At 41.6% G+C, this 12,236-nt stretch overlaps 1 protein-coding gene across 4 annotated transcripts in view; it reads right to left on the reverse strand.

The window, feature by feature from the left end:
- Window positions 1-12,236, reverse strand: part of MTCL1 (microtubule crosslinking factor 1) — a 190,427-nt gene that overhangs the window by 134,506 nt on the left and 43,685 nt on the right. The window lies entirely within an intron of this gene.

Genomic DNA, 12,236 nt, shown 5'->3' on the forward strand with positions numbered 1-12,236 from the left:
TCATATAATGTGATTTTCTGTTTTTTATTCTTAGATTTTATCTCTCACAGTTGAAGTGTACCTACGATACAAATTACAGACCTCTCCATTTTTTGTAGGTGAGAAAACTTGCAAAATTGGCAGTGTATCAAAATACTTATTTTCCCCACTGTAGAAGGGCTTTTTCCTTCACTCCATCAGAAATGTCTGTGATGAGCAAACCTCTTAAAAGGAACAATGTGACACATTGCAATATTAAGGTGCATATTAACAAGAGATGTTTGTCAAGACTTTGCACAAATCCCATAAAAAAAGTTGGATAAAAATCCTTCAAGTTTAATTATAACCTTAGGTTAGCCATCTAAACTGCTCATAAACACAAATTTTTATATGCTGGAGAAAACAAGAACTGAAATATTAATAAACACAAAGATAGACTATTACCCCGAATATGTAAACTCTATCCGTCTTGGACAATTTTCATTTTTGCACTTTTTTCATTTCCTTCTACCAACAGCCTTAACTTTTTCACTTTTCCATCAACTTTGCGGTCTAAAGGATTTTTTTTTATTTTTGAGGGAAGAGTTATAGTTTTGAATAACACTACTCATATAACCATAAAATGTACTGAAAAATGGACAAAAAAAAATCCAAATCAGGTGAAATGATGAAAACAAAAATCACCATTCCGTCATTGTTTCTTTGGGTTTTGTATCTATGGCTATTATTGTGTGGGAAACTGACTTGACAAGGTGATCCTCCAGGTCAGTACAAATACGGCGATACCAAACATGTATGCTTTTTTAAATTATTTTAATGGCTAAAAAAAACCCTGAACTGTATAAAAAGAAAAAAAACAAAAACAAATTGGTTTGTCGCCATATTCTTAGCCCTGGAACTTTTTCATCTTTTTGTCGATGGTGCTGAGTATTTTTTGCATGCTGAGCTATTAATTTTAATGGTGTTACTTTGGAGACATATAATGTTTTCATCACTTTTTATTGCATTTTTTCCAGAGGTGCAGCAATAAAAAATGCAGTTTTGGAGTTTCCATTTTTATGACATTTACCTAATGGGTTAAATAATTATGTTTTAGTAGACTACTTTACATAGTTTAGTAACATAGTAACATAGTTTTTAAGGTTGAAGGAAGACTAAGTCCATCTAGTTCAACCCATAGCCTAACATGTTGATCCAGAGGAAGGCAAAAAAAAACCATGTGTCAAAAACCAAGCTCCACATTGGGGAAAAAAATCCCTTCCCGACTCCGTACGACAATCAGACTAGTTCCCTGGATCAACGCCCTATCAAGGAATCTAGTATATATAACCTGTAATATTATACTTTTCAAGAAAGGCATCCATGCCCTTCTTAAATTTTACTAGTGAATCACTCATTACAACATCATGCGGCAGAGAGTTCCATAGTCTCACTGCTCTTACAGTAAAGAATCCCCATCTGTGATTATGATTAAACCTTCTTTCCTCCAGACGTAGAAGATGCCCCCTTGTCCCCGTCTCTGGCCTCATAGTAAAAAGCTCAGTAGAAAGGTCTTCGTACTGTCCCCTCATATACTTGTACATAGTAATAAGATCACCCCTAAGCCTTAGTTTTTCAACAGTAAATAACCCCAAGTGTAATAACCTGTCTTGGCATTGCAGACCCCCCAGTCCTCTAATAACCATGGTCGCTCTTCTCTGCACCCTCTCTAGTTCAGTTATGTCTTTCTTATACACCGGAGACCAGAACTGTACACAGTATTCTAAGTGTGGTCGCACTAATGACTTGTATAGAGGCAAAATTATGTTCTCCTCATGAGCATCTATGCCTCTTTTAATGCATCCCATTATTTTATTTGCCTTTGCAGCAGCTGCCTGACACTGCCCACTAAACGTGAACTTGTCGTCCACCAATACACCCAGGTCTTTTTCAGTGACAGTTTTGCCCAGTGTTTTACAATTAAGCATATAATTATATATTTTATTTCCTCTGCCCAAGTGCATTACCTTACATTTATCCCCATTAAAGCTCATTTGCCATTTATCAGCCCAAGCTTCTAGTTTACATAGATCCTCCTATAATATAAAATTGTCCTCCTCTGTATTGATTACCCTGCAGAGTTAAGTGTCATCTGCAAATATTGAAATATTACTCTGCATGCCCCCTACAAGGTCATTAATAAATATGTTAAAAAGAAGGGGGCCCAATACTGACCCCTGTGGTACCCCACTGTTAACTGAGACCCAGTCTGAGTGTTTTCCATTAATAACCACCCTTTGTTCCCTATCACTGAGCCAATTCTTAACCCACATACATATATTTTCCGCTATCCCCATTGTTCTCATTTTATATATCAACCTTTTGTGTGGAACCATACCAAAAGCTTTTGAAAAGTCCATATACACAACATCCACTGCATTTCCTTGGTCCAGTCCGGAACTTGCCTCCTCATAAAAATTGATCAAATTAGTTTGACAGGAACGGTCCCTCGTAAACCCATGTTGATATTGGGTCATAAGGTTATTCTTCTTCAGATATTCTAGTATAGCATCTCTTAGGAAACCCTCCAGGATTTTACCCACAGTAGAGTTTAAGCTTACTGGCCTATAATTTCCAAGTTCAGTTTTTGTCCCCTTTTTAAATATTGGCACCACATTTGCTATACGCCAGTCCTGTGGTACAGACCCAGCTATTATGGAATCTTTAAAGATTAAAAATAATGGTCTATCTATGACGTTACTTAATTCCTTCAGTACTCGCGGGTGTATCCCATCCGGGCCCGGGGATTTGTCAACTTTAGTGATTTTTAGACGCCGCCGTACTTCCTGCTGGGTTAAGCAAGTGACATTTAATGGAGAATTTTTGTTATCACTAATCATGTTTTCTGTCATGAGATTTTCTTGTGTAAATACGGTTGAAAAAAATCATTTAGCATATTGCCCTTTTCCTCATCCACCATTTCACCCAGACTATTTTTAAGGGGGCCAACACTATCATTTTTTATTTTTTTACTATTTATGTAGTTAAAGAATATTTTGGGATTATTTTTACTTTCTCTGGCAATGATTCTCTCTGTCTCAATCTTTGCTGCCTTGATTTGTTTTTTACAGAATTTATTTAATTTTCTATATTTATTTAATGCCTCATCACTACCTACTTGCTTTAGTTCTCTAAAAGCTTTCTTTTTGTCACTTATTGCGCCCTTTACAGCTCTATTTAGCTATAGTGGTTTCCTCCTATTTCTAGCATGTTTATTCCCATAGGGCATATATTGTGCACAGGTCCTATTCAGGATGCTAATAAATGTCTCCCATTAGCTTTGTGTAGCTTTATGTCTCAGGATATCGTCCCAGTTTATTGCACTAAGATCATCTCTCAACCGTTGGAAATTTGCTTTCCTGAAGTTTAGTGTCCTTGTAACCCCTCTACTAGACCTCTTATTAAAGGATACATGAAAGCTTATTATTTTGTCATCACTATTACCCAAGTGACCCCCAAGTCGTATATTTGATACGCGGTCTGGCCTGTTGGTTAATATTAGGTCTAGCAGTGCCCCCCTTCTTGTTGGGTCCTGAACCAGTTGTGAAAGGTAATTGTCTCTCATAGTTGTCAACAACCTATTACCTTTGCTTGAACTACAGGTTTCTGTCCCCCACTGTATTTCAGGATAGTTGAAGTCCCCCATAATAATGAATTCTCCTTGAGTCGCTGCTTCATCTATTTGCTTTACGAGGATATTCTCCGCTGCTTCCATTATTTTTGGAGACTTATAACAAACCCCTATCAGTAATTTATTATTTTTTCCCCCTCCCCTTATCTCCACCCACAGGGACTCTATATTTTCATTAGATTCACATATATTCTCCCACAAGATGGGTTTTAAGGATGATTTTACATATAAACATACCCCCCCTCGCTTGTTTGTACGGTCATTTCTGAGCAGAATATAGCCCTGTAAATTAACTGCCCAGTCATGGCTCTCGCCCAGCCATGTCTCAGATATCCCCACCATGTCATAATTATTTTCCAACAAAATTAATTCTAATTCCTCCATTTTGTTGGTGAGGCTTCTGGCATTAGTGTACATGCATTTTATGTATCTCTCTGTACCTCTATTCCTTCTTACTTTATTGACTGTTCTAACCCCACCCCCAATTTCATTATTTGTGCCCAGGTCACTATCTGCACTATCTTCCCCAACTATAAAATGAATACCCTCCCCCCAATCCCTAGTTTAAACACTCCTCCAACCTTCTAGCCATTTTCTCCCCCAGCACAGCTGCACCCTCCCCATTGAGGTGCAGCCGGTCCCTAGCATAGAGTCTGTAGCCAACTGAGAACTCGGCCCAGTTCTCCAGGAACCCAAATCCCTCCTTCCTACACCAGTTCTTGCGCCACTTATTTATCTCCCTAATCTCTCGTTGCCTCTCTGGCATGGCACGTGGTACAGGTAGTATTTCTGAGAATACCACTTTGGAGTTTTGACTGTAAAATAAGGAAATGGGGTGATTCAAATGTTTAAGCTTTATTTTTTTAATCCTTTTAATATTTCGGTTGGGCTTCAAATGAGTTTTCATAGGAGTACCCGGATGGCAGCCAGTCAAGGCAACTCATCAACATCCCACGCTAATAAAATTGAAGCTGCTGCCATATTGGTTGTCAATTTTGAATTATAATTTTTTCAGAAAATGATAATGGAGACTATTTTTGCAGCATGAGCAAAAAATATCAATGTGAGGCTTCTGAGAAGATAATGAATTGTGTTGAGCGATACCTTCCGATATCGGGAAATATCGGATCGGATTGGATCGGACCGATACCCAAAAAATATCGGATATCGCCGATTCCGATACCGGAGACCAATGCAAGTCAAAGGGACACAAATATCGGAATGAAAATAAACCCTTTCTTTCCTTGTAGGTTAATTCTACATGAAGGAAAACAACTAAGAATAATGTAGAATGCATTACATGAAAAGCCGGCAAATCAGCAGCGGCATACACCGGTACCCGACAATTTAGAACAGAAAGAATAAAGCATCACACATAGATTAGAGAGATAGAAACATGTCAGTCACATATATAAGTAGTACAGTGACAGTGTTGCTTACTGCCTTGTCATTTAGTGTTAAAGGATTTATTAAAAAAAATAATAGTGTTTTCATGCACCGTCTCTTTAAAAAAGCCTGCCGGCAATTCAGCATCGGTACCCGACAATTTATAACACAAAGAATAGAGCATCACACATAGATTAGATACATAGAAACATGTCAGTCACATATATATGAAGTACAGTGACAGTGTTGCTTACTGTACTTGTCATTTAGTGTTAAAGGATTTATTAAAAAAAATAATAGTGTTTTCATGCACCGTCTCTTTAAAAAAGCCTGCCGGCAATTCAGCATCGGTACCCGACAATTTATAACACAAAGAATAGAGCATCACACATAGATTAGATACATAGAAACATGTCAGTCACATATATAAGAAGTACAGTGATAGTGTTGATTACTGTACTTATCATTTAGTGTTAAAATAAAGGATTTATTAAAAAAAAAATTGGAGTGGGGTTCCCCGTAATTTTAGTCTCTAGCGGAGGTTAAGCAGACGGCTGGGGCAGATGTTTGAAGCCTGGGAAGGGGGTAATACCCACGGAGCTTCCCAGGCTACTAATATCAGCCACCAGCTGAATTCCTAGCCTTTACTAGCTATTAAAATGGGGGACCCCCAAAAAAATTACGTGAGGTCCCCCCTATTTTAATAGCTTGCAAAGGCTAGGCAGACAGATGGGGGCTGATATTAATAGCCCAGGAAGGGTGCCATGAATATTGGCCCCCTCCCAGGCTAGAAACACCAGCCGTCAGCCACCCCAGAAATGGCGCATCCATAGGATGCGCCAATTTTGGCACTTAGCCTCGCTCTTTCCACTGCCCTGTAGCGGTGGCAGTGGGGTAATAGGGCTGGGGTTGATGTCAGCTTATAATGCCAGCTGACATCAAGCCCAGGTTAGTAATGGAGAGGCGTCTATAAGACACCCCCATTACTAACCCCATAGTCAAAGTTAAAAAAAAAATACAAACACCCAGAATAAAGTCCTTTAATTGAAATAAACACACAATTCTTTATTGTTCTAAATTAAACCATACTTACCATCACGCCCATTCCAGCTGAAGCCAATGTCTTCTGCAATAAAAGTAAAATAATAAAGCAACATCATCCTTACCTTTCCATGGTTCCCACGACAGCTTCAGCTCTGCTACATTCACATGACAGGCTGGATCGCAGCCGAAAGCTGCCATCCAGCTTGCCATGCCGCAGACACTAAGAAGCGCAGGCATGCTTGTGCTCCTCAGTGTCTCGCTGTGACGGCATAAAGATGAGCCGAGGTCATGTCCAATGAACTCAGCTCACCTCATGCACGTCACTGACCGCGTGGAAAAATTCTCCTGCTCTTGCAGTCAGCGTGAGAGAACTCTCCTGCTGAAGCGCTGAGCGCAGGAGAATTTTCCCACGCTGTCAGTGACATGCATGAGGTGAGCTCATGTCCAATTAACTCAGCTCACCTCATGTATGTCACTGACAGCGTGGGAGAATTCTCCTGCACTCAGCGCTTGAGCAGGAGAATTCTCCCACGCTGGGATGGCATTGAGATGACAGGCTGGATCACAGCTGAGCGCTGCCATCCAGCATGCCATCCTTCATAGACACTGCAGAGCGCAAGCATGCCTGCGCTCTGCAGTGTCTATGAAGGATGGCATGCTGGATGGCAGCGCTCAGCTGTGATCCAGCCTGTCATCTCAATGCCATCCTAGCGTGGGAGAATTCTCCTGCTCAAGCGCTGAGTGCAGGAGAATTCTCCCACGCTGTCAGTGACGTGCATGAGGTGAGCAGAGTTCATTGGACATGACCTCGGCTCATCTGGATGCCGTCACAGCGAGACACTGAGGAGTGCAAGCATGCCTGCGCTTCTCAGTGTCTGTGGCGTGGCAAGCTGGATGGCAGCTTTCGGCTGCTATCCAGCCTTTCATATGAATGTAGCAGAGCTGAAGCTGTCGTGGGAACCATGGAAAGGAAAGGATGAGGTTGCTTTATTATTTTACTTTTATTGCAGGAGATCGTTGGCTTCAGCGGGAATGGGCGTGATGGTAAGTATGGTTTAATTTAGAACATTAAAGAATTGTGTGTTTATTTCAATTAAAGGACTTTATTCTGGGTGTTGTGTTTTTTTAAATAGTTTACTAGAAATTCATGGCGTTCATGTCTAATATTGGCGTGACCCCATGAATTTCGGGCTTAGGGCCACCTGATAATGCCAAGCTGGCCCTAACCCCTTTATTACCCAGTGAGCCACCGCACCAGGGCCCTGGATGAGTTGGGTACAGCGCCAGAAGATGGCGCTTCTGTGAATGCGCCATTTTCTGGGGTGGCTGCGGACTGCAATTTGCAGCGGGGGGGGGGCAGAAAGCTTGGGCCTCCCTGCGCTGCGGATTCCAGCCCCCAGCTGCCTAGATGTACCTGGCTGGGCACAAAAATAGGGCGAAGCCCCACGTATTTTTTTTAAATTATTTCATGGAATAATTTTTTAAAAAAAGGGCTTCCCTATATTGTTGTGTCCGGCCAGGTACAAATAGGCAGCTGGTGGTTGGGGCAGCCCGTTCCTGCCTGCTGTACCTGGCTGGACACAAAAATATGGCGAAGGCCACATCAAATTTTTGGTGAAAAATGTAATAAAAAAAAAAAAAAAACACATTTAGGGACTGCATCTTTATTAACCCCTCCACATGAGGGGTTAATAAAGATGCAGTCCCTAAATTAGTATTTTTTTAAATTATTTTTTAATTAATTTTTCCCAAAAATTTTGACGTGGGCTTCGCCATATTTTTGTATGCCAGCCAGGTACAGCATCCAGGAACGGGCTGCCCCCAACCACCAGATGCCTATTTGTACCTGGCCGGACACAAAAATATAGGGAAGCCCTTTTTTATTTAAAATTATTTCATGAAATAATGAAAAAAAAAAATACGTGGGGCTTCGCCCTATTTTTGTGTCCAGCCAGGTACAACTAGGCAGCTGGGGGCTGGAATCCGCAGCGCAGGGAGGCCCAAGCTTTCTGGGCCTCCCCCCGCTGCAAATTGCAGTCCGCAGCCACCCCAGAAAATGGCACATTCATAGAAGCGCCATCTTCTGGCGCTGTACCCAACTCATCCAGGGCCCTGGTGCGGTGGCTCACTGGGTAATAAAGGGGTTAGGGCCAGCTAGGCATTATCAGCTGGCCCTAAGCCCGAAATTCATGGGGTCACGCCAATATTAGACATGAACGCCATGAATTTCTAGTAAAATATTTAAAAAAATACAACACCCAGAATAAAGTCCTTTAATTGAAATAAACACACAATTTTTAAAAGTTCTAAATTAAACCATACTTACCATCACGCCCATTCCAGCTGAAGCCAATGTCTTCTGCAATAAAAGTAAAATAAAAAAGCAACATCACCCTTACCTTTCCATGGTTCCCACGATAGCTTCAGCTCTGCTACATTGACATGACAGGCTGGATCGCAGCCAAAAGCTGCCATCCAGCTTGCCATGTCGCAGACACTGAGAAGTGCAGGCATGCTTGCGCTCCTCAGTGTCTGGCTGTGACAGCATCCAGATGAGCCGAGGTCATGTTCAATGAACTCGGCTCACCTCATTCACGTCACTGACAGCGTGGGAAAATTCTCCTGCGCTCAGCGCTTCAGCAGGAGAATTCTCCCACGCTGGGATGGCATTGAGATGACAGGCTGAATGGCAGCTGAGCGCTGCCATCCAGCATGCCATCCTTCATAGACACTGCAGAGAGCAGGCATGCTTGTGCTCTGCAGCGTCTCTGAAGGATGACAAGCTGGATGGCAGCGCTCAGCTGTGATCCAGCCTGTCATCTCAATGCCATCCCAGCGTGGGAGAATTCTCCTGCTCAAGCGCTGAGCGCAGGAGAATTCTCCCACGCTGTCAGTGACGTGCATGAGGTGAGCTGAGTTCATTGGACATGAGCTAACCTCATGCACGTCACTGACAGCGTGGGAAAATTCTCCTGCTCAAGCGCTGAGCGCAGGAGAATTTTCCCACGCTGACTGCAAGAGCAGGAGAATTTTCCCACGCTGTCAGTGACGTGCATGAGGTGAGCCGAGTTCATTGGACATGACCTTGGCTCATCTTTATGCCGTCACAGCAAGACACTGAGGAGCGCAAGCATGCCTGCGCTTCTCAGTGTCTGCGGCATGGCAAGCTGGATGGCAGCTTTCGGCTGCGATCCAGACTGTCATGTGAATGTAGCAGAGCTGGAGCCATCGTGGGAACCATGGAAAGGTAAGGATGAGGTTGCTTTATTATTTTACTTTTATTGCAGGAGATCGTTGGCTTCAGCTGGAATGGGCGTGATGGTAAGTATGGTTTAATTTAGAACATTAAAGAATTGTGTGTTTATTTCAATTAAAGGACTTTATTCTGGGTGTTTGTGGGTTTTTTTTAACTTTGACTATGGGGTTAGTAATGGGGGTGTCTTATAGACGCCTCTCCATTACTAACCTGGGCTTGATGTCAGCTGGCATTATAAGCTGACATCAACCCCAGCCCTATTACCCCACTGCCACCGCTACAGGGCAGTGGAAAGAGCGAGGCTAAGTGCCAGAATTGGCGCATCCTATGGATGCGCCATTTCTGGGGTGGCTGACGGCTGGTGTTTCTAGCCTGGGAGGGGGCCAATATTCATGGCACCCTTCCTGGGCTATTAATATCAGCCCCCATCTGTCTGCCTAGCCTTTGCTAGCTATTAAAATAGAGGGGACCCCACGTCATTTTTTTGGGGGTCCCCCATTTTAATAGCTAGTAAAGGCTAGGTATTCAGCTGGGGGCTGATATTAGTAGCCTGGGAAGCTCCGGGGGTATTACCCCCTTCCCAGGCTTCAAACATCTGCCCCAGCCGTCTGCTTAACCTCCACTAGAGACTAAAATTACAGGGAACCCCACACCAATTTTTTTTTAAAATAAATCCTTTATTTTAACACTAAATGATAAGTACAGCAATCAACACTATCACTGTACTTTGCTGGCCGGCTTTTTTAAAGAGACGGTGCATGAAAACACTTATTTTTTTTAATAAATCCTTTAACACTAAATGACAAGTACAGTAAGCAACACTGTCACTGTACTTCTTATATATGTGACTGACATGTTTCTATCTATCTAATCTATGTGTGATGCTCTATTCTTTCTGTTCTAAATTGTCGGGTACCGATGCTGAATTGCAGGCCGGCTTTTTTAAAGAGACAGTGCATGAAAACACTATTATTTTTTTAAATAAATCCTTTAACACTAAATGACAAGTACAGTAAGCTGAGCGCTGCCATCCAGCTTGTCATCCTTCAGAGACACTGCAGAGCACAGGCATTATGGGAACTTCCGATTCCGGTATTCGATATTCTAAAAGTATCGGAACTCCGATACCGCGAATATCGGTCGATACCCGATATTTCAGTATCGGAATGCTCAACACTAATAATGACCCATTCGCGGGAATGTGTCCTCAGAATATGACCTTTTATTTAAATCAGGTAGTTGTGTCACATGTACAGTATTTTTTAAAAAAATGTAGCAATTTTGTTTTCATTTCACAATCTTTATTAAAAAAAAATATATTAATCTTGCAAGCTACCCATTGGCCACTGGGGATAATTTAGACTCATGTTTTCTGTCCATTCAGGAAGAGTTTACAGCAGGTTCTTTGTCATCAAAGGCAGGATTACAATGACAGTAACACCTCTATACACCGCTGATAACACAAGATCCACCAATCACAATGGCTGATGTCACCGCTGACCCGGATCCCTCTCATTTCACAATGAACATTTTACACGCTCATTAGATGCTTCAATACAAAAGAAAGAGTTGGTTCATGTACATGTGTTGTTTCCTAAAACAACAGGAAGTAAAAGTCTAAAAAAAAGATGCAGTAACCAGTGTGAAAATTTCTATTTTTAATAAAGGATGATGCAATGTACTGTAGAAAATAATAAAAACTTTGCCCAATTTTTTTTTAAATACATTTAACACAAAAGCCTAATTTAATGATGTGTAATCGGAAAATGACCTATTTCCTTTAATGGTATATAAAGAACCTCGGCACTCCAATAAAGATGCAGCAAATTAATTCATTCAGTTTTGACATGCAGCAAAATCATTTATTCGATATGCAGTCCCTTTATAGAAAAAACATACTAATCGTATACCAATGTTTCGACCTGTTTTGGTCTTTATCAAGGTTGTTTGATATGTGGCTCTAGTTCAAAAAGACAGGTGCTGAATAAACCAGTGAGGTACTGGTGGCGTGGAGGAGTGCCTTCCAGAGGGATGTGCCGGTGCCTAGGGTAATGTGATACAAAACACACAAGCAACATGTCCCCATAATATAAAAATTGTGGGGAAACCCACTGCAGCCCACCCATATAATACCAGCTATCCTACTCCTAAAATGTGTTATAACCAGGGCTGTGGAGTCGGAGTCGGAGCCCATTTTGGTGGAGTCGGTATAAAATGGACCAACTCCGACTCCTAAACTATATAATAAATTGGGTACAGTAGTTCAATGCAGTTTGTGGGGAATATTTTTTCATAACAATTTGGGAAAGTTATGAAATGTCCTATAAATGTCTGTCCTATTCCTGATCTAAGGGTCTAGACTTATAGTTGAGATGAATCTGTGCTACAGTAAATTTATCACTTAAACATGAGCCATGTATGAGGGAGTCAGAGTTTGTGTCATGGAAATAGAGGGATTGGCACTACCAATGCTTATTTTCACTCCTCGAACTCACTGAGCACAATGTAGCCGTCAAAAGATGCCTTCTCTTCAGGGTTCCTCAGGTGTATCTGACAGCTGTGGACATGATCTTTAGGTGCTTTAACCCTTCACCTTACATTTCTAATAGATTCGGGTTAAAGCCCATGACCTAGCTTTGTAAATTTATGCAACGTTATTGGTTTTAAAAAGTCAGATCCAATATGGCTGTCGTTGACTAAGAAAAATGTCCGTGACAGCTGAATAGAAAAAGATGTACCGAAAAAGTACCATAAGTAAAGAAAGATACCACAAACTTAAAAGCTTTGCATATTGTTAGGTCTATATTTTATTATTCACGTTCAGCTACAAACGTTATGTGAGGAACCACCTTAACACAGATGTTCTGGTTGCAGAGTTTTTAGTGCCAGGACTTAAAAGGA

The sequence above is a fragment of the Phyllobates terribilis genome, unplaced genomic scaffold (assembly GCF_046119375.1).
Source record: "Phyllobates terribilis strain yellow unplaced genomic scaffold, ASM4611937v1 Scaffold_4__5_contigs__length_816908805, whole genome shotgun sequence".
NCBI lineage: Eukaryota > Metazoa > Chordata > Amphibia > Anura > Dendrobatidae > Phyllobates > Phyllobates terribilis.